We start from the raw sequence: 27,699 nt of genomic DNA, 5'->3' as shown, positions 1-27,699 counted from the left end.
TCCATTTGAATGGCTCAAATAATCTGTAACTTGTTTAAGTCTGAGCTCTTGATTTTCCTACTAAAACCCATGCCTTCCCAATGTCATTACAAGGCATCAACACTGTAATTCATTTGTCTTGTGATGTGTTTGTCTAGCTTTCGGATCAGGGTAGCACTGGCCTCATAGAATGAACTGTGTTTTTCCTGCCTCTGTTTTCTAAGATAATTTGTGTAGAGTTGCTATTTTTTCTTTAAACATTTGAAATAATTAACCAAAGAAACCATCTAGGCCTAGGCCTTTCTTTCTGAGAAAATTTCTAATACTTAATCAGTGTTTTTATTTGTTATAAGACTATTCATATCTGTTTCTTCTTGATTCAGTTTTGGCAATTTGTGTCCTTTTCAGGATCTATTTCATGTAAATTGTTTAATTTCTGGCATATAGTTAATCATAGTATTCCCTTTATAGCCTTTAACTACTGTAAATTTAGAAGGTTATCCCTTCTTACATTACTGATATTAGTTATCTGTGTCATCTTCCTTTTTCTTGTCAGTCTAGGTTAGGATTTCCCAATTTTTGTGATGTTTTCAAAGACCAAACTTTTGGTTTTACTGATTTTTCTCTGTCATTTTTCTATTTTCTGTTGCTTTATATCTAGTCTCATCTTTATTTTCTTCCTTCTGCTTGACTTTGCTTTGGCTTGCTTTTACTTTCCTAGATTAAGTAAAGCCATAATTATTGATTTGATCTAAGATAGTTATTTAAGATTATAAATTTTACTCTAAGAACCACCTTCACTGCATCCCATACATTTCATTTTCATTCAGATCAAAATATATTCTAACTTCTCTTATAATTTCTTCTTTGACTCATGGGCTATTTTGAAATGTGTTATTTGATTTCAAAATATTTTTGAGTTCTTAGATTTCCTTTGGTTGTTCATTTCTTTTTTTTTTTTAAGATTATTTATTTTGGGAGGAAGGGACAGAGGGAGAGAGAGGCTTCCAAGCAGACTCGGGGCTTGATCTCACGACCTCAAGATCATGACCCTGAGATCATGACCTGAGCCAAAATCAAGAGTAAGAGACTTAATCCTCTGAACTACCCAGGCTTCCCTGGTTGTTCATTTCTAATTTAACTCTGTTATGGTCAGAGAACATACTTGGGATGATATCAGTCCTTTAGATTGCTTTACGATTTAACATACAAAATAATCAAATCCTCTTTAGAGTCTCCAAAAGCTTTTATGAGTTATCCCCTTATAAATAAAGGATTCTATGATCAAAATGTGTGATTTAAACATTTTTAATATAATTTTTTAATATAATTCTAACATTTGAGTCATCTCAGGGTTGCATGTGTTGGTTACCTTTTCGCCTGGTAATTGATCTCATTTTTCTTAGCTCTTTGTGTGTTAAATAATTCTGAATTATATCCTTAACCTTGTTGACTGTTACGTTGTATAGACCCTGAGTCCTGTTAAAATTCTTTGAACAACATTCACTGTTTTTGTTTTAGTAGATAATCAACTCACTGAAATTGAGAACACAAATTCCATCTCTCCCTCTCTGGATGATTTCAATCTCCGTTCACTCTTCAAAGCTTTGTTTTACTGTTTTGGGTCTATATCTTGCATGTGCCACTTGGGTTAGTCTGACATGGGCCCTGGTTTAACCTTAATTAAGTTCTCAAAGCCTTTGCTATAATACTTTGTGTCTGTCCCATGCATGCAAAATTCAAAAGTAAGTCCAAGAATTTGCAGATTCATATATAGAATTAGGGGGTCTCTTTCTCCATTTTTCTCTTCTCTCTGGAATTCCCCCATGTTTTCCAACCTGAAGGCGGGGGCTCCTTTTCCAGGTTTCCCTGGCCAGGGGGATGGAGTTTTTTATCAGTTTAGCTTCCTACTCTGCCTTGTTGTTCTGAGACTGGGGCTCCACCCTCAGGACGAAGCCATTAGGGAAAAGAGAAAGAAAACCAAAAACAGAAGGCTTACCCCCTTGCCAGTCATTTGTGCAAGTTTTGGTTCTCTTGTGTATTATAATGTTGTTGCTTTCCATGTTTTCTTCAGAGTTTTTAGTCTAATCATCAGGAAAAATAAGCTGTAGAGAGCTGATAATGTCATGACAGAATCAGAACCAGCCTCCTATTTCGTCATTTAAAAAATGTTCTTTCACATTTTGATAGGTGCATTAGGATACATCTTGTAATTGTTGTCAATCACATAATAGAGTTATCACATACTTGTCATTGGGTCTGCGTATGTGAACTTGCTTTTAGGTCATCATTGTGGCATATTACCACTTTAAGTTGTGTACTGTTGGTACCACATGTGTTGAGTTTAATTGCTGTTTAAAAACACATCAAAAAAAAAAAGTCTCCAAAATTTTGCGCTATGGTTAACAATTAAACAGAAAGTTTTATAAATAGGAAAAGCATGGAAATAGTGGCAAGGTATAAATTTGTTATTAGTGAATAAAACAATGTATCATTGGAAGAATGATCACAATTCCATTTTTCCAAATTTTATTGCAAAGCTATAGTGAAATGCTTTTTGGACCCAAGGAAGGAACATGCCCACAAGTAGAGAATCTCTATTACCTGTTGTTAATGATACATATGCAGAAGAATTTTCTGTGATACATTATATACTGCTGTTGAGGCAAAAAAAACCTGCCAAATCCTTCAAAATAAGTGGAACAAAATTCAAAGCAACGAAAGGATGGGCATCAAACAGCAACTTGTCAAAATTTCTTATTAACTTTAATTGCACCAAAAAGAATGAAATGCCTAGGAATAAACTTAACCAAAGAGGTAAAATATGCTTGGAAAAACTATGAAACATTGGTGAAAGAATTTGAAGATGACACCAAAAAATGGAAAGATATTCCATACTCAGGGATTGGAAGAACAAAATTGTTAAAATGTCCATACTACCCAAAGCAACCTACAAATCCAGTGCAATACTTATCATGATACCAATAGCATGTTCTACAAAACTGGGACAAATAATTCTAAAATTTGCATAGAACCACAAAAGACATAAATAACATAAAGACATAAAGTAATCTCAAGAAAGAAAAACAAAGCTGGAGATACCACAATTCCATTTTTCAAAGTATACTATAAAGCTATAGTCATCAAAATAGTATGGTACTGGTACAAAATAGACACGTGGCTCAATGGAACAGAATAGGGAGCCCACAAATAAACCCATGATGATATGGTCAATTAATCTATGAAAAAGGAGGCAAGAATATACAATGTGTAATGAATAGTCTTTTCAACAAATGGTGTTGGGGAAATTGGACAGATTGAAACTAGACCACTTTCTAATACAATACACAAAAATAAACTCAAAATGGATTAAAAACCAAGGTGCCTGGGTTCAGTTCAGTCAATTAAGTGTCTGCCTGTGGCTCAGGTCATGATCCCAGGGTCCTGGGGTAGAGCCAGCATCAAGCTCCCTGCTCAGCAGGGAGTCTGCTTGCCCCTCTCCCTTGCCGCCCCCCCCTTCATGCTCTCTCTCTCTCTCACTGCCTCTCTCTCTCAAATAAATAAAATCTTCTTAAAAATGGATTAAAACCTAAATATAAAACCCAAAATGATAAAAATCCTAGAAGAGAACACAGGTGGTAATCTCTCAGACATCTCTCTGACATCAGCCATAGCAGTATTTTTCTAGATATGTCTTCTAAGGCAAGGAAAACAAAAGCAAAAATAATATATTAGGACTACACCAAAATAAAAAACTTTTGCACAGTGAAGGAAACCATCATGATATATCCAATAAGGGGTTAGCATCCAAAGTATATAAAGAAGTTTTACAACTCAACTCCAAAAAAAAATATATAGTGGCAGAGGATCTGAAAAGACATTTTCCCAAAGAAGATATAAGATAGCCAACAGACACATGAAAAGGTCCTCAGTATCACTCATCAGCAGGGAAATGCAAATCAAAACCACAGTGAAATATCTCACACTTGTCAGAAGGACTAAAATAAAAAACCTAAGAAATAACTAGTGTTGGTGAGGTCGTAGTAGGAAAAGGAACTATCACTCACCATTGGTGGGGATGTAAATTGATATAGCAACTGTGGAAAACAATATGGAGGTTCCTCAAGAAATTAGAAATAGAAATACTATATGATCCAATAATTCTACTATTGGGTATTTACCCAAAGAAAATGAAAATGTTAATTCAAAAAGATCTATGCCCCAGTGATTCTGAGTTGAAAAGATGAACAGCAACTAAAAAGAATTAAACTAAAAAAAAAAAAAGAATTAAACTCTATTATAAAAAATAATAAATTAAAAGACAAAAAACAAAAGAATTAAACTCTAAATATGAATTTATAATAATTGCTAGTTTATTTCACATATTCCTGTGTTTGCATAAGAGTATTTTAAAAATCTGTTTGAATCTAAACATCATTCAATAAATATAAAATAAACATTCTAAATGATAAGATAAACATTCTAAATGATAAAAAAAAGTAAATTTCCAGGCCTAGATGATTTTCATATTCTTATTGTAGTTTTTCATCTATCTTTTGAAGTAGGACACATGTATATTTAAAATATTTTGCTTAATTTGTTATATAGGGAAAAGGAAAATTAGTATGTGGCATGTATGGGAAAACTTCAGGCAATTGGAACAGGAGTCTTCCATAACTGTACACTTTCTCTGAATTTTATTTACTCAGCATACCAGTTTTTCTAAACTCTGAAGTAATAGTAGAAAGTATACTTTAATCATCTTTGTACCCTTGTGACCTAACATATTTCAAATATTAGGTATGTAACTTGAGGGAAATGGCTCTTTTCTGACAACTTTGCTTATCTCCACATAGGCCACATAAATACATCTTGAGGCAAATCTAACCTAAGTCTTTTTTTAATTTATTTTTTATTTATTTCCGGCATAACAGTATTCATTATCTTTTCACCACACCCAGTGCTCCATGCAATCCGTGCCCTCTGTAATACCCACAACCTAAGTCTTAGTTGAAAGCTTCATGATTCCTCGCAGAACAAGGGGAGGTAAGCAGCCTCGTGAGAAGCTGCCACCAGTTTCTCTATCTGTTTCCCTATCTGCAGGAGACTGTTACAAGTTCATTTCTCACCCATCTGCCTAGTTTCTGTTGAACATGAACTTTCCCCCTCTCTCCCTTAGGGTACAGCTGCAGGGTTCTGTGTAAGTCCATAGAACTAATTGATTACAGTTTTGAGTGAGCTCCTCAGCAGTAAAACAACTTATTGTATGTGCCAGTCATTTGGCCCAGCTGGTTCAGTGATGTATCTTGGGATGAAAGAGGCAAGGCTCGACCCTGTGCTGATCTTGCTTCTAGTTTATAAGTAACTGTCTAAACCCATTTATGTTTATTGTCTCATTACCATCAAAATCTGTGGAAATGTGGCAAGCCAAGCTAGGAGCTTCAGTGATGACTTTTGTGACCCTGTTAAACACCACACCACACCATTTATAGGGACTTTTGGCCACTTGTCTTGGCTAAATATATAGTGACTAAATAAATAAAAGTATTGGAAAATAAGAAAGGAAGGGAAATTTACCTATATGAGATGAACAAAGTCTTTAACAGTTTTTTTATAGGTTTTTTATGTGTCACAAATAACATCCTTTTGGGTTTTTCAACCATTTAAAAATGTAAAAATGATTCTTGGCTCATGGACCATATAAAAATAAGTGATAAAAAAATAAAAAGATATATGGACCTTAAAAAAAAAGATCGTGGGCTGGATTTGGCCAGTGTTCCATAGTTCACTGGTCTCTGATAGGGAATATGGCATGTGTTCTATTATAGAAGTTCTGAAAACCAGGATTTGTAAGTTGAAGATTAACATAGGGCACAATGAGAAAAAGTAGACTTTCACAATATAGGGGTTTCATACATTGTTCCTCTGAGCCTGGGTCACTTTATTATTCTTATTTTTACCTTTTCTTATAGGTAATGGGAAGGTTGATTTTGATAAGTTGATGGATGGTGTGAAAGCTCTTACAGGTGAGAAGTTGATACTAGCCTAAGAGTATAAATTTTTCTCAAAATTATATTTTAAAGATTTTTTTACTACTTGTTTATTCTACCATTTTATCTTTCATCTGATAGAATTTTTTAAATCTAATTTCTTAGAGTTGGGCTTTTGCTCATCTATACTTTAGTAATAAAATTTCAGTTCTGTGTCTTGGTAGCAAATTCTTTGTTTTTTGAACTTGACATTATCACTTTTCCTATGTTGGGGGAAAATATTCTAGATCAAATCAATGAATAGTAAAGTAAAGCTCTAATAAAGATATAGGTGATTATATTATTTAAAGATGATCAGAAACATTGTCTAATCTGATGACAGAATTATTTGGATCAATCCTAATAAAATCCTAATTCACTAGAAAAATATGTAAACCTTCTTTTCTTGTGTTGATAGCCCATACTTTCTGTAATTATTATTTTATCTCCATTAATAGAACATGGGTCATTTTAGTAGTGTTAAGGGAAGGGATTTATTTGCATGAATGCTACTGGTTATGTAACTAGATATGTCTACTCTGCCTTCATCAAGCAGTGGAGTTCACATGAATAGGATCAGATGATTTTTTTTCACATTTTGAAATTAGGTCATCCTTAAAGTTCTTATCTGATACCATCTTGTGTTTTTGAAGGAGGGGAGATTGATGCCAGTGATGTGAGAGACAGTCTAGGAAATATGGGACTAGAGCTCACAAAAAAGGAATTGTTGACGCTCCTGAAAAATCTACCAGTAACTGGTAAGAATTTCAAATACTCGTATAGACTTTAAGGGAACATACATATTTGTGAAAAGTTTAAACATTGTCTTTATTTGATCGTGGAAGGAAGAATATGTATCTTGAAATATTAAGCATGACCTTATTCTGCCTCAGAATCAAGAAGTTCCATTTCAGTTTAGGAATCACAAATACAGCAGTCATGGATCCTGCCATTAAGGGAAAAAAATTCATATCGTCACTTTTGAGTCCACTGAGAGGCAAAAAACCATTAAACTGTGAATATGAGAAACAGAAAGTATGCACTAGAGGTAAAGAAGGATAAGTCAAAGCAAGAAATGTAGAAGAATGTGTTTCATTAGCCAAGAGTAGCTGCCTCTACTGCTCATGATTAGGTGGAATGTCTGCATTGTGTATCTTCTTTATTTCTTGATGTCCTTGTTTTAGAGTAAAGTGGGTATTTCTAGTGTAAGTAATCATATATGTGCTGCCAAAGCGAGCACTCTAGTGTAATTAATTAAATATATCTTTTTAAAATTCTAGATCTTATATTTTATCTTAGTGAATTTCTACATAATTTGTGACCCTAATTGTGCAATTTCTTTTTTTTTTTTTTGAAAGTTGGTGTTTTATTTTATTTTATTTTTTTTAAATTTTTAATTTTTGATAAACATATATTTTTATCCCCAGGGGTACAGGTCTGTGAATCACCAGGTTTACACACTTCACAGCACTCACCAAATCACATACCCTCCCCAATGTCCATAATCCCACCCCCTTCTCCCAAACCCCCTCCCCCTGGCAACCCTCAGTTTGTTTTGTGATAATTGTGCAATTTCTTACAGCAGATGGAAAGATCTATCAAAATAGGCTAATGGATGCTGTTAAGTCTCTTAGAGGTGGGTAAGAATTGTGAGAAAATACAGATAGATCTGAAATCTGTCAAGTATTTTATTTCCACTCTTTTCTAGTCACTAAATTTTGGGTATAACTGGGCATCTATATTGATCTTACACTCCTTCATAAGACCGTAATTTGCTATTGTATTTTTACTTTCATGTGCTAGGAAGAAATCTCATACTCTTAGGGACTTTTTTTGAACTCAGAGGAAAAAAATGAATGAAACCTGTCTGTAATTTTTTTAAATTAAGTAATGATTCAGTTATGCAGGTAATCTGGTCATTAGTAGAAATTAGCTGGAGTTTTAGCTAACAAAAGTAAACTTCACTTATTGGTTAAAAAAATACAAAAGTTATCTCCCTATGACTCTAATACTGAATTGACTTTACAGTAATATCCCCTTATTCATAAGGGATGTGTTCTAAGAGCCCCAGTGGATGCCTGAAACCATGAATAGTACTGAACCCCATATATACTGTTTTTCCTATACAAATATTCCTCTGATAAAATTTAATTTATAAATTAAGTGCAGTAAGAGATTAACAATAGTAACTAATAATAGAATAGAACAGCTATAATAATATACTATAATAAAAGTTATATGAATGTCTCTTTCTCTTTCTAAATAGCTTATAGTACTATGTACTCATCCTTCTTTTTGTGATGATGTGAGGCGGTAAAATGCCTATAATGATGAGATGAGAGGATGTGAATGACGTAGGCGTTGTGATGTATCATTGGGCTACTATTGACCTTCTGAGGTCAGGAAGATATCTGCTTCCAGACCATGGCTGACAGTGTATAACTGTGGAAAGCTAAACTGCAGATAAGGAGGGGGGATCTATTGTAACCTTCAAATTAATTAACTTTCCCCTTTAAAACTTTATGCTATGTAGCTTAGTCCTTGGAACCAGATTTATTTGAAGAGGTTTTAATTATTATGCCTGTTATTGGTTTTTGTTATTTTATCAGACTTACTGACCCTTGGGTCTTAGTCCCTTATGCTAATGGGTTAATCATAATACATAAGAATTAGTAGTTTTGTCACTTTTTGGATTCCTTAAATTTTGTCTATATACATGTCTCTTTCCCAAGGAGGAATGGTTGATGTCAACAAGCTGGACACAGTTCTGGGAAATATGGGCATGAGCCTCACAGAAGAGGAACTTAAAGATCTGACACAGAATCTTCCAGAAAATGGTAAACATGTAAACATTACTGTGCTCCACAAGAGCACAGGAAAATGTGCATTTTTTTTAATTTTTTATTTTTTATAAACATATATTTTTATCCCCAGGGGTACACGTCTGTGAATCACCAGGTTTACACACTTCACAGCACTCACCAAAGCACATACTCTCCCCAATGTCCATAATCCTACCCCCTTCTCCCAAACCCCCTCCCCCCAGCAACCCTCAGTTTGTTTTGTGAGATTAAGAGTCACTTATGGTTTGTCTCCCTCCCAATCCCATCTTGTTTCAAAAACCCTAGAGTATGATTATTTGGAATCAAAGAGCCCTTTTGGGAAAATTACAAGAAAAAATAGGCTTAATGTAAGAATCTTTTCTCCCATCAGTCTCATCAACTTCATGACAGCTTTTTGCACTGTGGAGCTGGGCTCAGGGAAATTCCCAGGACTACTGGCAGGGCAGAGAAAAAGAATAAATCAGAAAAGAGGAAACAGCACTCACCAAATCACATACCCTCCCCAATGTCTATAATCCCACCCCCTTCTCCCAAACCCCCTCCCCCCGGTGATTTGGTGAGTGCTGTGAAGTGTGTAAACCTGTTGATTCACAGACCTGTACCCCTGGGGATAAAAATATATGTTTATCAAAAATAAAAAATTAAAAAAAAAGAAAAAGAAAAGAGGAAACAGTGAAAGAGATAAAGAGGAAGATGAGGAGGAATGAAAGTAGGATATAATGAGGAATAGAAGGAAGAAACTATAATCATTGAAAATTATTAAAGTGCTGATAAGAATTCTCTTAAATAGTGATGGTCATATTTTCTGTAGCTATTCAAAATAGAGAGTTAAAAGGAACAAGGAGTAATGAACATGACTGCTCCTCCACCACAGATGGCAGCTACTGCAGAGGAAAACCATTGTGGTGACTCTAGGAAGTATGTCATGTTTCTCCTATTCCTGGCACTGTGGATTCCCACATCTCTGAGCAAGTCTCCATGAGTGTATGTAGTGTTCAGGAGCTTGAAATCCCAGTTGAAAGATGGAAATGAGACTTTTCCTAACCTCCCTATTCATATTTCAGAATTGATGAACGAGGTGTATGTAATTTTAGTTGGCATATTTTCTTTGTAACCTGCCATTTGTTTGATCCCAGGAAACAGACCTGTAACAGAGATTTATATGCAAGAGGTTTCTTGGGGAATACTCTTAGGACAATACCTATAAGAGAGTAAGGGAAGCAGGATTGGGCAGTATGGTTGCTACAGAAGCCTCTGCTGATCCCACAGGGGTTGGGCCTTTGTGCCCGCACCAACCAGTCATTGGATGTAGGCTGTTCTCTGAGAGGGGACATAATCTTAGGTGAGGCAGCTCCTCTGATGTTGATGGTGAGCCTCCGATGGTGAAGGATCATTCAGAGACACATCAGTACATTGGTTAAAGACACAGACTCTTGAGCCAGACAGACTAGGTTTGAATTCTGAACCGTCTGCTTAAAATTTGTGTCCTCTTACTGTTTCTATGCCTTAGTTTCTTCATCTATGAAAGGGTTATATTAATACCACCTACTTAATAAGAGTTTTTTATAGGGATTAAATGAGACCAGTGCCTGGCACATAATAGTTCAATGAAGTTGCTTATTATTATTATCATCTGTTATTATTATAATCATGATGATTGTTATTAAGTCCCTCTAAAAGCTTATGGGATTATATTTGCAAACCTTTGCAAAATGTTTACTTGATACGAGTCATTTAGAAAAACTTTGAGTAGGACCCAATACTAAAGTAAGAACAAACATTTCTCTTGACATTTACATCAATCTATGTTAGTGATTTCTTATACTGTGAAGTCTACACATTGCTGAGAATGTCATCAGGATTGGTGAAGGGCCAGGAGGGAGGCAAGGAAGGAGAAAAAAAAATGTGGAAAGAGGGTGCAGAGGCCAGCACCTGTGACTGGAATGTAAGAGAATTTAAAAGGGTCAAATGGAAGAGATCATGCTGAGTAAAATAAGTCAAACAGAGAGACTCAACTATCATATGGTTTCACTTATTTGTGGAGCATAACAAATATCATGGAGGACAAGGGTTGTTAGAGAGGAGAAGGGAGTTGGGGGAAATTGGAAGGGGAGGTGAATCATGAGAGACATTGGACTCTGAAAAACAATCTGAGGGGTTTGAAGTGGCGGGGGGGAGGGGTGAGAGGTTGGGGTACCAGGTGGTGGGTATTATAGAGCGCACGGATTGCATGGAGCACTGGGTGTGGTGAAAAAATAATGAATGCTGTTATGCTGAAAATAAATAAATTAATATAAAAAAGAAAAAAAAACTATTAAAAAAATAAAAATAAATAAATAAAAGGGTCAAATGGAAATAAATAAGGGAGAAACACAGAAAGCCCTAATGAGTATAATAATGATTAAAATTTCACCCAAGATTGCTTTAAATTTTCAGAGACCATGTTCCCCCAGCTATTTACAATACAGAGAAAGAGATATTATATCACCTTTTTTGTTCCCTTATAGACACTTGTCACAGAGCAAAGTTATCCGTAATTTGGGCCAGCATGTTTAACATGTACTCCCTACTTGAAGGCTTTAGGGATTCCCATGGATGTTAACTAATGAGTCATTGACAACTACATCAAAAACAAATGATAATACTGTATGTTGGCTAATTGAATGTAATTTTTAAAAAAAGAAACAAGCCCTGGTTTTTAAGAAATGTTAAATAAAGTTGAAGTGTGACTGTTCACAAAGCAATTCCTTTCCAGAAGCGCAAGAACTAGAATATGTTAACCTTAGAAGATTCCAATAAGGCCAAGAAATATCTCCCCTAGAACATTTCCTACCTAGCTACTCCCATTGGGCAAGTCAGTTTTTTCTCGCCTTATTCTGATGGTGTTCAGTGGCATCTTTGCCATTTCTAGGTTCCATTTGTCAGAGATAAGCTCTTTATAGAAGACATTTTGTTAAATTACTTTTGATTTTCCATTATTTTTGATCCACTCGTGCAACATGTGTGTTTTGTTTCCTTATTTTGTTTGTGGCTTGAATTTACACTAACATATAGAGAAACATGATTCTAGATGTGAGCCAATCAACTTTTGCCTTGAAGACCTTCTTTCGGCTCAAAATGCCTGTGTGAGATCATGGTGGATTTTTGTATTGCCTTTATTAGTTGTATTTTCTCAATAATGTAGTTCACGTTTCACTAATTTTGTCTTCTGCTGTTAGTCAAACAATAGTGCAAAATAAAGGTGCAAACGTATTTTTGCTGCTTTTCTCTTTCTAGAAACACAATACAGTTGAAATTCTGACTTAGTGAGCTAATTCTAAGTAATTTTTATACTTTCTTGTCCGTTTAAAAACTGATATAGGGGCAGCTGGTGGCTCAGTTGGTTAAGCATAAAACTCTTGGTTTTGGCTCAAATCATGATCTCAGGGTTATGAAATCAAGTCCCAGCTCAGGCTCCGTCATCAGTGGGGAGTCTGCTTGAGATTCTCTCTCTCCCTCTCACTTTGCTCCTCCCCACCCACGTGCTTACTCACTTGCATGCTCTCTCTCAAATAAATAAATAAATAAATCTTTAAAAAAAAAGCTAATGCAACAAACCATTGAATATCTATTATATATCTGAAGGCTATAGTTAACCTCTAGTATGTCTTAAATCCTTTCTGACTTGCACATCTAATTTAAAGGGTTGATGAAGTCTTTTCAGTTTAATTGTAATAATGAATAAGTAGTGAGTGTGGGCTGGCTTTACATGAATGGAAATTTTCCAAACTTAAAACATTGAAATATTGTAGATATTAAATTTTTTATTTTTTCCACAATAGCATTGGTAAATAATAATTTACTAAGATCTAAATGCTAAAAAGCAACTAAGATAGAAGGGATTTCCTTTATATATCATTCTTTTATGACTAAAAGTTTTAATATCTTAAAGGAAAAAAGTCAAAGTCACATTAACTGTGTTTGTGAAGTGTAAAACCTTTCTCTTCACACTAATGAAGGGGGAAAATAGAATAAGATTCTAGAACAGGTAATAATTACTAAATTCTTTTGGCTTAATTTCTCATCTCTAGTGTTACATATGAATATAATTTGTATGTTGTCTTTCAGTTGATGGGAAAGTTGCTATGGAACAGGTTATGGATGCAGTGAAATCTTTCACAGGTTAGTGATACTTTAGTAATAAACTGGGGGCCCCACAGCTTTATAATAGTTTCTGTTTTTCTGTGGTGTTTTTCAGGTATTCTACCACTAGATCCAATAGAAAGCTTTTTCTTAGATTATATAAATTTAAGTTTGGCAAAAGGAAGTAAAAGTAAAACAATACAAAAAAATACCTATAAGACTAAATCTTAGTAAGATCCTGCATCCTATAGAATTTTACTTCCTAATAAAATGTTTCCCTGCATGAAACTCTAAGCAGGCACAGGAAATGGCACTGTGAATTTTCAAAGGATTGAGTTAACAGTGTCAACAATTACATTATTAATAAAATCACATAACACTTTCTTACATTAGCCACCTCTGTGAATTAACTTGAACAGTAATAGAAATGAATTTATTTTTCCCCAAAGTTAAAAAGATCCCCTTACCTATTAGTACTGAAAGATCAACTAAGATTTCCATTCTATGTAATGAATGAGGACTGTGCTGTGCTTTTGTTATTCAACCGAAAACGTGAGATCATCAATAATATGTACACCTATCTCTAACTTTTTGAAGGTGAAAAGGTTGATTTGGATAACTTGGAAAATGTACTGAAAAATATGGGGATTCAACTCACTGATCCTGAATATACAAAGCTGGTGAAAGCACTGCCCATTAGCGGTAAGCCTAAAAAAATGCAGCCAGAACCTTAACAACTAGACTCTGTACAAGCCTGAGAGCAAAAGCCTAAAGCTTTAGAATTTAATGCCTAAAGACTACTGGAAAATAGAAACTTCGGGTTATTTTTAAAAACCTGTCAGCCAGGTTGTTTTACAAAGTGAATGTTTTGTACTCTCCAAAAATGTGAAAATCATAAAATACAAAGATTGATGAATTGTCCCCCATTAAAGGATATCAAGAGGGGGCGCCTGGTGGCTCAGTCAGTTAAGCATCAGTCTTTGGCTCAGGTCATGATTCCTGCCTTGGGCTCCCTGCTCAGTGGGGAATCTGCTTCTCCCTCACCCTCTGTCCCTCCCCACTGCTTGTGTTTTTGCTCTCTCAAATAAATAAAGTCTTAAAAAAAAATAAAGAGCCATGACAACTTAATGCTTAATTGTTATAGATGACATCAGTGGAGCAATTGGTGAAATTGAGTAAATTTTGTGCATTAGTTAGGTACTGCATTGGTGTACTGCACCAATTTTAATCTTTTAATTTGGATAATTATATGGTGGTTGTGTGAGAAGTGTATATATGTGTGTGTATATATGTATGTATATATATTTTTAAATTTCAATTTAAATTCAATTAAATCAACATATACTATATTATTAGTTTCAGAGGTAGAATTTAGTGAGACATCAGTTGCATACTTTTTTTAAAGAAAATACACACTAAAGGATTCAGGGATTAAGGGCATTGTGTCTGCAACTCACAAACATTCAGAAAAAAAGGAACATTCACATACAGAAAGGATGACAAAACAAAATGGTAAAATGTTAACACTTGAAAAATCTGGGTGAAGAGTAAAAATTTTTTGTACTATTTTTGCCATTTTCTGTAAGTCTCAAACCATATTAAAATAAAAAGCTACAATTAAAAATTAATAAATCTCTGTCAGTGTCATATAGATTTTGGCTTGAGACTCTGAACTCTCCAGTAAAAACCTGCCATGATAAGGTAAGCAATGACCCAAATGTTGCTTTAAAATGATTTTAGTATTTTTAGATGGTTGGGGGTTTTGGTTCCTATTATTTTAACTTTTTATTTCTATTTTGACATAATTTCAAACTTACAGAAAAGTCTTAAGAATAGTACAAAGAACTCCCTTTATCCAGATTGACCAATTTGTTCAGTTTACCCATTTGTTTTATCATTTATTCACACCCTCCCTTTCTCCCCAACACACACACACACACATGTGCATGCACACTTTCTTCCTGAATCACTTGCAGAAATATTACCATCAAATACCCAGAAATAATAAATTCACAAGATTTAAAACCTCTGCATCAAAAAAAGAACAAACCACAATTTTAAAAAAAGCATTTGCGTCAGGTATGACAAAGACATAATGAAGAGCTTCTTAAAGACCTTTATGGTAAGTAAAAAGACAACCTAATGTAAGAATGGACACTGGACAAGGAACATCAACATGTGTGTGTGTAAATGGGTGTGAAATACCTTAGACACTTTTTTTTTACAACCATGTGTATTTCAGCATGATAGAATTCTGCTAAAAATAGTCTTATGAGACAAAGTGTACATTTGTACATTTAAAGATTTCACATTCCTTTAGTGCTACTTCAAGGTAAAACAATAAAATTCTTGGACAAATTGCTATTCTTTTTAAATATAAGAAATAAATTGTATTCTCATGTATTCCCTTATAAATTTCCCTGTATCATAAACCAGCTCCATTTTTTTTAAACAGATGATGGAAGGGTGTATCAAAATGGGATATTAGAGGCCATGAAGTCTTTAAAAAGTGAGTAAGAATTCTAAGATATTGTTGTTTTTGTCTGAAATCTTTAGGCTTTGCTAAGGATTTTGAGTCCTGTGTCTCTCTTTATATTTTTAGGCCTTACTTTTGCTTCTTTCCATATATTTTCACTTGACAGAGAAATAGCGTCTGTATTTTTATCTTCATAGGAAATAACATACTTGAAATTTTCCTGATTTTGTTCCAAAATAAATAACTGGTATCTGGATATGTGCAGCAAAATTGAAGTAGAGGATTAGCTTCACTTTCCCATATTAGGAAAGTTGTCCAGCAACAAACAACAGCCAATCTTGGAGTCTGAGCAATTAAATAAATACTTCTTACTGTGTGTTAGGACTATTAGAAATAATGAACGAGTAGGTGCCAGTTGCCATTAAGTCTGATAATCTTGTTAAGAACTCCTTTTCTATGTATATTTGTCACCAATATAGGTTTTAAAGAAATGTATGCAAAAACAATGAATACTGTTTCGCTGAAAAGAAATGAAAAAAAAATTAAAAAATAAAATAAGGGACAGTATACCTAAAAATAAAAGAGACAGAGAAAGAAAGAGAAATGTAGGGGGCGCCTGGGTGGCTCAGTGAGTTAAGCCGCTGCCTTCGGCTCAGGTCATGATCCCAGGGTCCTGGGATCGAGCCCCGCATCGGGCTCTCTGCTCAGCAGGGAGCCTGCTTCCTCCCCTCTCTCTGCCTGCCTCTCTGCCTGCTTGTCATCTCTCTCTGTCAAATAAATAAATAAAAAATCTTAAAAAAAAAAAAATTTAAAAAAAAAAAGAAAGAGAAATGTATTCCATTTCCATTTTTCCTACTTACTTTCTTTGTCCTCTTGGAAAAGTCAAATGAAAATTATAGTCTTATCAGGACTGTCAGTAACAATCCAAAGAAACAAATCATATTTTTTGTCGTCTCTTTTATTATAAATATCTATACATACTCATTAAAAACATTCAAAGGCATGAATGTATTTTTCACGTTTTAGATCATTTAGTTACTCTCCTGTTCCTTTTCTGCCTTTCTTAAGGAGGAAAAGTTGGTATCAACAACCTGATACCTCTTCTGGAAAAAATGGGTATCAAGCTCACGGAAAAAGAACTTGCACAGCTGAGAAAAAATCTACCTGCTGATGGTATGGATAACAGATAACTATTGTCAGTCCCTAAAAGGGACTTTTTTCTGTCTTGTAGATGATCATCTCTAACACTAGATGTAGTTAGTGGTATAATAAATGCTCAAAATCCTGGAGAACCCTAAAATGAGGAACAAGGCACAAATGCCTACTGATGTTACTGCCACACAACATTATTTTAAAAGTTATAGCTACTTCAGTGAGAAAGTAATATTAAATAGTATCAGGAAAGACACAATATTATCTTTAGTTTCAGGTGACATGATCATGTGTCTAGGAAACCCACGAAGCACACAACCTAAAGGAAATCTATTAAAACTATTGAGTCTTCAATAAGACATTTTTGTTCAGGTTGGCTCAACATGAGATAAATGTGCAAAAACTTAATTGCTTTCCCTAAGCTCACAATAAACAAGTAGAAATAGAAATGGGGGAAATATCAAACCATAGAATATCTAGGAATGAATTTTGTAAGAAATAGGCAAACTGAACATAAAAAAGAAGAAATATGATTCATATGAAGAAAACTATAAAATCTTAAATGGAACATAAAACAAAAAATTAATGTCCTTGAAGCACTAACATACAGGATCAGATATGTTAAATCAGACTCACATGAAACAGAGATCTTATCAAGTATCAAGCTTTACTAAATAATGTCAAGGATAAAAGCATCAAAAAATCAAAACAGGTCCAAGATGTCAAAGACAGCTCCATAGTTTTCTTCCTTCCCATGTTGGACATACCATTCTGACCCAGAATAGATGAAGTCTCTGTACGAAGACCACAAGGTCGCCTTACACAACAGAAGGATTTAAATTATGAAGCCTCTTCAGAGAGTTCTATAGACTGTGTTACATTTCCAGTGAGCCATGCCTCATAAGTCATGGGCTCTATTTACTGTAGGTTATTCTTAGCTAGAGACCTACTGGGTTTTTTTTAATTAATTTATTTATTTTCAGCATAACAGTATCATTATTTTTTCACCACACCCAGTGCTCCATGCAATCCATGCCCTCTGTAATAGCCACCACCTGGTACCCCATCCTCCCACCCCCCACCCCTTCAAACCCCTTAGATTGTTTTTCAGAGTCCATGAGAGTCAATTATCATATGGTTTCACTTATTTGTGGAGCATAACAAATAGCATGGAGACCTACTGTTAAAGGCATTTCTAACATAAAGCCTCTTCCTATAGCAAATATCATTAGTCTGTTTATCTAGAGGATCATTTGACAAAGATATTAAAGTCACTTACCTTCTTTTCTTTCCTCCAAAGGCATCCCCCTCAGTAAGGGAAGTTAATGGATTATAGACCATCTGCTTTAACACTTTCCTCTCAGAAATATTTACTTACTATAAAATATTTAATTTAATATAAAATTTTCAGAATCCCAGTGGGGTGTTATCATAAGAACTTAGAAATGATTTAAAAGAACAAATGAAAAAAGAAATTCCCAACTATAGCCAAGAAAATTATGAAAAAAGAAAACTAGAATGGAGATTTGCCTTGTCATATATTAGCACTTACTATAAAACTACTATGTAATCAAAAAAAATTTCATTGGCAAGTAATAAATAAATAAATAGATGTAACAAAATAGTTTAAAATAGAGCCCAGTATAATGGCTATCTTGATTCATATTAAAGAATGATTTTAAAATAGTATTAGCTGGGGCACCTGGGTGGCTCAGGTCATGATCTCAGGGTCCTGGGATTGAGCCCCACATCAGGCTCTTTGCTCAGCAGGGAGTCTGCTTCCTCCTCTCTCTCTGCCTGCCTCTCTGCCTACTTGTGATTTCTGTCCATCGAATAAATAAAGAAAATCTTTAAAAAATTAAAATAAAATAAAATAGCAATGGCCACAGTCGCCAAACTGTGGAAAGCACCAAAATGCCCTTCAACGGACGAATGGATAAGGAAGATGTGGTCCATTTACACTATGGAGTATTATGCCTCCATCAGAAAGGACGAATGCCCAACTTTTGTAGCAACATGGACAGGACTGGAAGAGATTATGCTGAGTGAAATAAGTCAAGCAGAGAGAGTCAATTATCATATGGTTTCACTTATTTGTGGAGCATAACAAATAGCATGGAGGACATGGGGAGATAGAGAGGAGAAGGGAGTTGGGGGAAATTGGAAGGGGAGGTGAACCATGAGAGACTATGGACTCTGAAAAACAATCTGAGGGTTTTGAAGGGGCGGGGGGTGGGAGGTTGGGGTACCAGGTGGTGGGTATTATGGAGGGCATGGATTGCATGGAGCACTGGGTATTGTGCAAAAATAATGAATACTGCTATGCTGAAAATAAATAAAAAATAAATTTAAAAAATAGTATTGGCTATCTGTCTAAAAGAAAAAATTAGAAACCGCCTTACATTACAGTATAAACAAAAATGCTTCCTATGTGAATTGAAGCTCTAAATATAAAATATAAATAAATTAATTATTGGGAAAAATTGGGGGACTATTTTATAACATTAAGTTGAGGGAGACTTTCTTAAATAACACAGTTATCCAGAAGTAGGAAAAGAAAAAAAAATCATGAGTTTGTGGGGTTTTTTAAGATTAAACATATAAAGGAGATCATACAGTATTTGCCTTTCTCTGTCTGTTTTATTTCACTTAGCCCTCAAGGTCTATCCATATTATTGCAAATGGTAGATTTTCTTCTTATTTATAACTAAATAATATTTCATTGTATATAAACACAATATTTCCTTTATCCATTCATCCACTGATAGATGCCTAAGTTGTTTCCATGTCTTTGCTGTTGTAAATTATGCTACAGTGGATGTGGGGGTACAGATCTCTCTTCAAGATAGTGATTTTGTTAACTTTGGACGTATACACAGAACTGTAATTGCTGGATCACATGATAGTTCTGTTTTAATTTTTTGAGGAACCTTCATATATTTCACATTGGCTGTACCAATTTTCTTTTTTTTTTTCCTTTAATTTATATAACAGAGAGAGAGAGAGAGATCACAAGTAGGCAGAGAGGCAGGCAGAGAGATGGGGGGAAGCAGGCTTCCTGCTGAGCAGAGACCCTGATGCAGGGCTTTACCCCAGGACCCGGAGATCATGACCTGAGCTGAGGGCAGAGGCTTAACCCACTGAGCCACCCAGGCACCTGGCTGTACCAATTTTCACCTTCACCAACAGTACACAAGGGTTCCCTTTTCCCCATGTCCTTGCCAGTACTTATTATCTCTAGTCTTTTTGATACTAGCCATTCTCACAGGTGTGAGATGATATCTCGCTGTGGTTTTGATTTGCATCTCCCTGATGATTAGTGAGGATGAGCCACTTTCTCATAGACATGTTGGCTATTTGAATATCTTCTTTGGGAAAATAACTTTCCGGGTCTTTCACCCATTTTTAAATTGTATTATTTTATTTCTATGCTGTTGATGTATATCAGTTTCCTATATAGATATTATGGATATTAACTATAAGGATATTAACCTCTTACCAGATACATGGTTCATAAATATTTTCTTCCATTCTATAGGTTACCTTTTTACTTTGTTGATTGTTTTTTTTTTTGTTTTTTGTTTTTTCTTTTGCTGTGCAGAGAAGCTTTTCAGTCTGATGTAGTCCCACTTGTTTATTTTTTATGTTGTTGCTTGTGCTTTGATGTCACATCCAAAAAAATCATTGCCAAGACCAGCATCAAGGAACTTTTTCTCAATTTCCCTTGGGAGTTTTATCATTATCAGGTCTTACATTTAAGTCTTTAGTTCATTTTGAGTTAATTTTTGTAAATGGTCTAAGACAGGAGTCTAATCTCATTCTTTAACATGGAAATACCCAATTTTCCAAGAACCATTTAATGAAGACACTTCCTTTTCTCCACTGAGTATTCTTAGCTCCCTTGCCAGATATTTGTTGGCCATGTATGTATGAGTTTATATCTAAGCCATTAATTTTATTTCATTGGTCTAAAGCATGTGTGTTGTATGTCAATACCATACTCTTTTGATTACTATAGATTTGTAATACAGTTTGAAATAAAGAAGTGTGATACTCCAGCTTTTTTCTTCTTCTGAGGATTGGTTTGGCTTTTGTGATTCCAAATGAATTTTAGGGTTATGTTTTATATATCTGTCAAAAATGCCATTGGACTCCTGATGAGAATTGCATTGAATTTGTAGGCAGCTTTGACTTAGTATGGACATTTTAGCATTATTAATTTTTCCAGTCTTTGAACACAGGATATCTTTCCATTTAGTGGGTGTCTCTTCCAAATTTATTCCTAAGCCCTTGTTTGTGATGCTATTGTAAATGAGATTGTTTTCTTTATTTCTTTTTCTGATAATTCATTACTAGTGTAGAGAAACACCACTGATTTTTATATGTTGATTTTGCATCCTGCATCTTTAGTGAATTCATTGATTAAATCTAACAAGATTTGTTGGGTTTGGATGTTTTTTGTTTTGTTTTGTTTTGTTTTGTTTTCTAGTCTTTAGGATTTTATGTATCTAAAATCATGTGATCTGCAAATAGAGACAATTTTACTCTTCCTTTCTGGTTCCGATGCCTTTTATTTCTTTATCTTGCCTAATTTTTCTGGCTAAGACTTAAGAGTACTGTGTTGAATAGAAATAGTGGACATGAGCACCTTTGTCTTATTCCTGATTTTAGAGAAAAGGCTTTCAACCTTTCACTACTGAGTATGATGTTAGATGTGGGTTTGTCTACAGATGGGCAGAGCCAATGGCTGGGCTCTTCACTCAGGCACTGCTGCAAGTGGAACTGTAGGGTGACCTACACAGCCTCTGGAATCCTCTCAATAGACTTCCTGGTCATGTGGGACAGAAGGCTATACTCAGCAATAGGCAGAGGCCATGAATTTGCCTTTTTACCTGGGTGGGGTGGCAGAACAGGCCACAAGACCAGGGTGGCTTATTGGCTGGGGACCCAAATCAGGCAGAGTCCCCAAGCAACCAGCTTGGCTCTGTAGATGGGCAAAGCCACTGTCTACGATAGCTACTCAGGTACTGCTGCTAGGAGAAACAGTCTGCCAAGATCCAAATTCTGGTTTCTATAAGCCATTCTCCCTTTCCCCATTTCAATCTGATCTCCATTGGTCAAGTCCCACAGATTCCTCCCACATTATCTATGGGACAAGACCCAACTGGGTCTTCCAGGAAGCAACCCACAATTCTGGAGGAGTTAGATGTCCACCTTGGGCTCTCTTTTTCCCAACAGAGAAAATGTAGCTCTGGGAGGCCCTCTCAGTGCAGCACTATACCAGCCTGAGAGAGGGGTAGTACAGTTCGAGTGTAGCCGGTTCCCTTACCCTTCTAAGGCAGTCCTTCTCAGTCTCTATAGTTCAGGAAGGTACTTCACCCTTATTCTCATACCCTATATTCTGGGATTTTCATAATGGTGACTTGTCTATGGATACTTGCAAGATGGTCTTTTTATGCGGGGGACTGAAGTTGAGAACAACCTATGTCACCGTCTTGATGACATCACTCTATATTTCAATGCAAATGTAATTTTGTAATGATAAAAGTAATTATAATTTAAAGAAAGTTAGAAGAAAATACAAATCAGTCCACATCATTCCTGAACTTCCCTTCAATGATTCTATATAGCCTAGTAGATGAAGGCTAAGCTTCTTAAAATAGCTTGCAAATCCCTCAATAATCTCAGCCCAACCTGACTCTCTTATATCAGCTTTCCTCTTCCAAATCCATACTTTATAGAGGGCACCTACTGCATGGAGCACTGGGTATGGTGCATAAACAATGAATTCTGAAACACTGAAAATAAATTTTAAAAATAAAATATTTTTTAAAAAATCATACTTTATTCTTCATGCTGAACTGACTCTAGTTCTCCATACCTTGCTTATGTATACAATGTATATATTGTGCCTAGGTTTTTGGCAGGTTTTGTTTTGTTTTGTTTTGTTTCTACATTTCTCAGACTCTCTTCCATGTGGAAGATTCTTTCTACGCATTCCCCTTTCCTTTAGTTAAAGTCTCATATTTTCACTTGCTCATGTACTGCATACTCCGAGATACAATCATTTAACACCCTAGTTCCACCCAGTAGTGGTTCCTATATGAGCTGTGGCCCTCATGGTTCCCTATTAGCTGACCAATACCAATGATCCAGAAACACTGGAAAAGGTACCTTTTTCTTTCTGCAAACTCCAATATCCAAGACATCTTTTTGAAAATACATAGATCCCTGAAATTCAGAGATTTAATGAAAGTGTGGTAAAATTATGATATAAGTGGAACTTACCTGTCATTTTCCATCACTATATGTCCGTTTTTTATGTTTTTGGAGCTCATGACATTGATTACATGTCTCAATTTTCCCCTTTCAAAGCTGATGGAAAAGCTGATCTGAGTGAAGTAATGGATGGAGTGAAAGCTATTACAGGTGAGTGAGAAGCTAATATAAACATAGAAGCCTAATTTTTATAGGAACTGTTTTTCTTCATGCCTTAATTGCTATGCTAATTCTATCATTTTTACCTCCTATTTGTTTAATGTTTTCATATCCAGTAGCCCAGAAGTCAGAGTATTTTCTGATGTTATTTTCCACTAAAACACTTCATTTTCCTTATTTTAAGACAGCCCAAATCTACAATAAAAGGTGAAATTCTTTGGAAAAGACTGTGGTAATCACTTAAAGAAGAAATAATATTTCCTTATGTCAATAGAATTAAGATACACCGTCTGCAGTTTGCTAATTAACAAAAGAGATATGTAATACCCATTTCTTATCATTGTCATTTTGAGTATGTTAGTTCAAGCCTTCCAAGAAGTAGGATTACATGTGAAGGACATTATTATGGGAAATGCCTAAGAGAAAATAAGGAGGGGAGGTGAAAACACTGGGAGGTTGTCAGAGTGCAGTGCAAATCTGACACCAAGTGAAGGAAAGAGGAAGAAATGTTTGGGTGAAAGCATCCAAGACTGCCATGCAGTCTGAGGAAGGTCTGGCAATACTGTTTTCAAGAATCCTCTGGTCAGGGGCACCTGGGTGGCTCAGTTGGTTAAGCCTCTCCCTTCAGCTCAGGTCATGGGATGGTTAGGTCATGGGATCAGGTCAGGTCCTGGGATCTAGCCTCACATCAGTCTCCCTGCTCAGAAGGGTGTCTGCTTCTCCCTCTCCCTCTGCTCCTTCACCCAACTTGTGCTCTTGCTCTCTCTCCCTCAAATAAATAAATAATCTGTTTTTTAAAATCCCCTGGTTAAAGTCATCATATTCCCCAGGAACTGGGCTCCCTTAGGAGCTGCACCCAGCCCTTGACCAGTGCCAATGGTAGGTGTGGATTTTGTGCAAAAAAACACAGATTAATTTCAAAGCAGAAGGTGGGGCCCTTGGTTAATTATGTTCTCCATAGTTGGAAGTCCTGCACGTACATTATCATGATTACCAGTGAGGTTGCCCTCTCTTATTAGCCTTTAGAAAACCAATTATGTTTCTGTGAATGACATCACCTCAGTGTAATTGGTCAGAGCTCAGCAACCCTCACTTCCCCCAGCTCATCCTCATTTTGTATGGGCATCATAATGTAGTTTTATTATTTGCAATCATTTGATTATACTTAAATTCATTGGATGTCATTATTTTAATCTTTTTATTAAGGAGAAAAGGCTGATATCAACAGTGTGAAAACTGTTCTGGAAAACCTGGGGAAAGATCTCAAAGATAAAGTATTCTTGGACCTGATAAAACATCGTCCTTCTAAGGGTAAACGTTTTAAATACTAATGTGACCAAAAAGAAGCTTTAGATTTCGGTGTCTGTGGGAGCCTCTACAATTATTTCCATTTCCTCAGTTCCAGGAAAAAGAAAGTCTATTTTAAAAAAAATTTTTAGAATGTCCATTTATACCTGAAATGAATCCCTATCTACACAGTTTTACTTTTAGATTGGGAAACAGCATTTCCATTATGATGAGCCTTATTATCAAGAATGGGGAAAAAAAAGTGTGATCTGGGATTTGTAGAAAGAGGAAAAGGATTGTTTAGAAGTGAAAAAAGCGAGATTGGACAGAAGAAAAGTTGAATGCCTGATGTGCTAAATTTCACCCAATTTCCTCTCAAATTTTATTATAAAAGAAATTTCTAGTGAAAACTCTTGAAAAGCCATTTATCCCAAGAGTATCCTAATGATTTTCCAAATTTTCTGTGACTTAAATTCTGCCTTTTCTTATAGAAGATGACAAGATCTTTCAAAACAGGTTGCTAGAAGTTGTGAAGTCTCTAAAAGGTATGTGAGCAGCATAATGAAAGTGCAGACAAATACGGCAGCTCCGCATTTATACTGTTTCCAAGACATTAGTGGATGCTGCTCTCTTTCTACACTGATTGTAAATTTATGCTCCCACTGAAGATCAAGCTACACTTAGCTGCCAATCTTTTACTTCTTATCTAGGAAGAAAATCTTGTACTTTTTCAAGGTTTTCCAAACTTTTAAAGAAAACAAGTATCAGATTTCAAGTTGAATAACAAAATATAACAGAAGAGATTAGCACTGACTCAGGGAAGTTAATCAGCTGCCAACAAGTACTAAACTAAATATTTTTACTACTTTACTTCTGAACAAGTAACAAAATATTGTTCAGAAGTAAAACGCATTTTCCTCCAGAACTTGAATTCGCTTAGCATTTATTCAGTGCTGTTTAAAACCTTGTGTTTTATAGTCTAGTCCCCAAGACAAGTCTCAAGAAAAGGACCTTAATTCTAATGTCATAGCTGACTTTCTCTATAGACATAAGGTCCTTAGTCTCTTGTTCTAAAATTGATGGGTTTTTTTCCCCACACTTTACAACAAGAATCATTAACCCTACTACTTGGGGAGGGGGGGATGTCTGTGAATAGGCTTTAAAGAATATATGACCCCCCTGAAATTGTATGTAATCTTTGTGAACACAGATATATAGTTCATGAAATTCACAACAAGAGGTTTAAGAACCTCTTTTTTGGAGTTACATAATTTTCTTCATGGACTGTCTCTCTCCTTAGATGGGAAATTCAATGCCAGCGACTTGAGTGCTATACTGGATAATATGGGAATCAAGATATCAGATAAGGAACTTAAGGCTCTGACTAAAAATTTCCCTGCTGATGGTGAGCAAGTTTTCAGATACCATAGTTACATGCTGGGAGAGTTTAAGAACCATAGCCAGTGGTCTGAGGGAAAGGGGCCTTAGGAATGGTAATCTACCCTGAAAATAATCAAGAAGCTATAAATATCAGCAAAACAAGTAACCAGCATCCAAGCAGGCAATTACCAAAATCAACATGAAAATATTGCACTTTGTATGTATGTCTTTTATGCTCTTTACCCATCTTACGGTCGCTAGAAAACAGTCTTCCACATTTTGAATAGAAAAATGCAGGCAACTTAGTTGATGGTACTTCCGAATGTCTTCCAATTACTAACACATATGGGTTTGAAATATTATAAAACTCTAAAATTTATATTACTGAAATGGCTTATTTTTATATTTAAGTTTTTCTTTCTAATATTAAGGAAGGAAATAAAAACTGCATAAATCAATAACCTAGAAAAATATTGTTCAGTAGGTATTTCTTAAGTAAGCATATATGCTTAAGATAGTGCCTGGCACAAAGTTAATAAGATTTATTATCTTTACTCCTGTGTTTTCTTTCACAGTATTTTCTGAGTCTTTTTTATCTTTTTTGATTTTCTCCTACAGTTGATAGGAAGATTTCAATAAAGAGACCAATGAATGAAATGAAAGCTAACTTTACAGGTAAATGAGAACTTAAGGTTCTTAGGGTTTCAGCCCTTTATATTAGTTTTTTAAATGGCATTTCTAGTATCTTACTTAATTCTGATGTTTCATTATTAAATACATGCTTCTAAGGCCCCTTGGATTGACATTAGGAAGGCTTCTGCAATAGAATACAAGACTATATGTTAATTTTAAATCCTAAGTTTTCTGTTGCTTATGTAAGTAAAGGCTTCATGTCACAAATGTTTAACTGAACATAATCTAGAAATGTGTATGGTGAAGCTTAGAAGTGATTAAGATAATGTATTCCCTGAAATCATCAATAATTCTTGCCAAAACAATCAGATGGTTTTGAATAATAATTCAGGTACAAATCTACATTATCTTAATTCACTCAACAGATTTTATTCTGGAAGTTGTCTTTTCCAACTTTAGAAAAAAACTCCCTTTAATTCATTTTAAATATGGTATTTTATAAATACCATAAATAATTCTCAGTGGTTCTACAATTGAGACTATCTTTGCCTAACTCTTCATCTTGAAATTGGCATCTCATTAAGGGGCAGAGAGCATATCTCATAACTTGAGATACTCTGAGAGTACCAGAAGCTCATACATGTACCATCCCCCCTCTTAAAAGGTGATCCTAGTGACTTGAAAAATTTCCTGGGAAGCCTGGGGATTGAGCTCACAGATGAGGAAAAAGAGAAACTGCTGAAAACCCTGCCAGTTGATGGTGAGCTATCATAGAAGGGCCATGGTCTTTTGTGGGTCTTTACATCTGCGTAAATATCTCCAAATTCATTTCTGTTTATTTTTTTCAAAAGTACGAAAGAAAAAATATTAAATTGAGTTCTAAGGTATGTAGCAACCTGAAGGTATATAGCAACCTGTCTTAGTATTTATAATGGAAATTAAGTAACCCTTTAGACAAGAGTGGGCATTAATAACTAAACATGTTGTTACTTGTCAAGCCACTAATTTGTTTATAGCATGAGAAGGGAAGAGAGAGAGATTGGAGATCCATGAAGAAAAGAATAAAGATAGGAAGCAGAAATAAAAAGAAAGGGAAGTTCTATATGATTTCACTCATATGTGGAATTTAAGAAACAAAACAGATGGACATAGGGGAAATGAAGGAAAAATAAAATAAAAACAGAGAGGAAGGAAAACCATAAGAGATTCTTAACTATAAGAAACAATTTGTGGGTTGCTGGGGGAGGGGTTGGTGAGAGATGGGGTAACTGGGTGATGGGCATTAAGGAGGGCACATGATGTAATGAGCACTGGGTGTTATATGCCACTGATGAATCACTAAATTCTACCCCTGAAACTA

The sequence above is a fragment of the Mustela nigripes genome, chromosome 16 (genome assembly GCF_022355385.1).
Source record: "Mustela nigripes isolate SB6536 chromosome 16, MUSNIG.SB6536, whole genome shotgun sequence".
Taxonomy (NCBI): domain Eukaryota; kingdom Metazoa; phylum Chordata; class Mammalia; order Carnivora; family Mustelidae; genus Mustela; species Mustela nigripes.
This window is presented reverse-complemented; position numbering follows the sequence as displayed.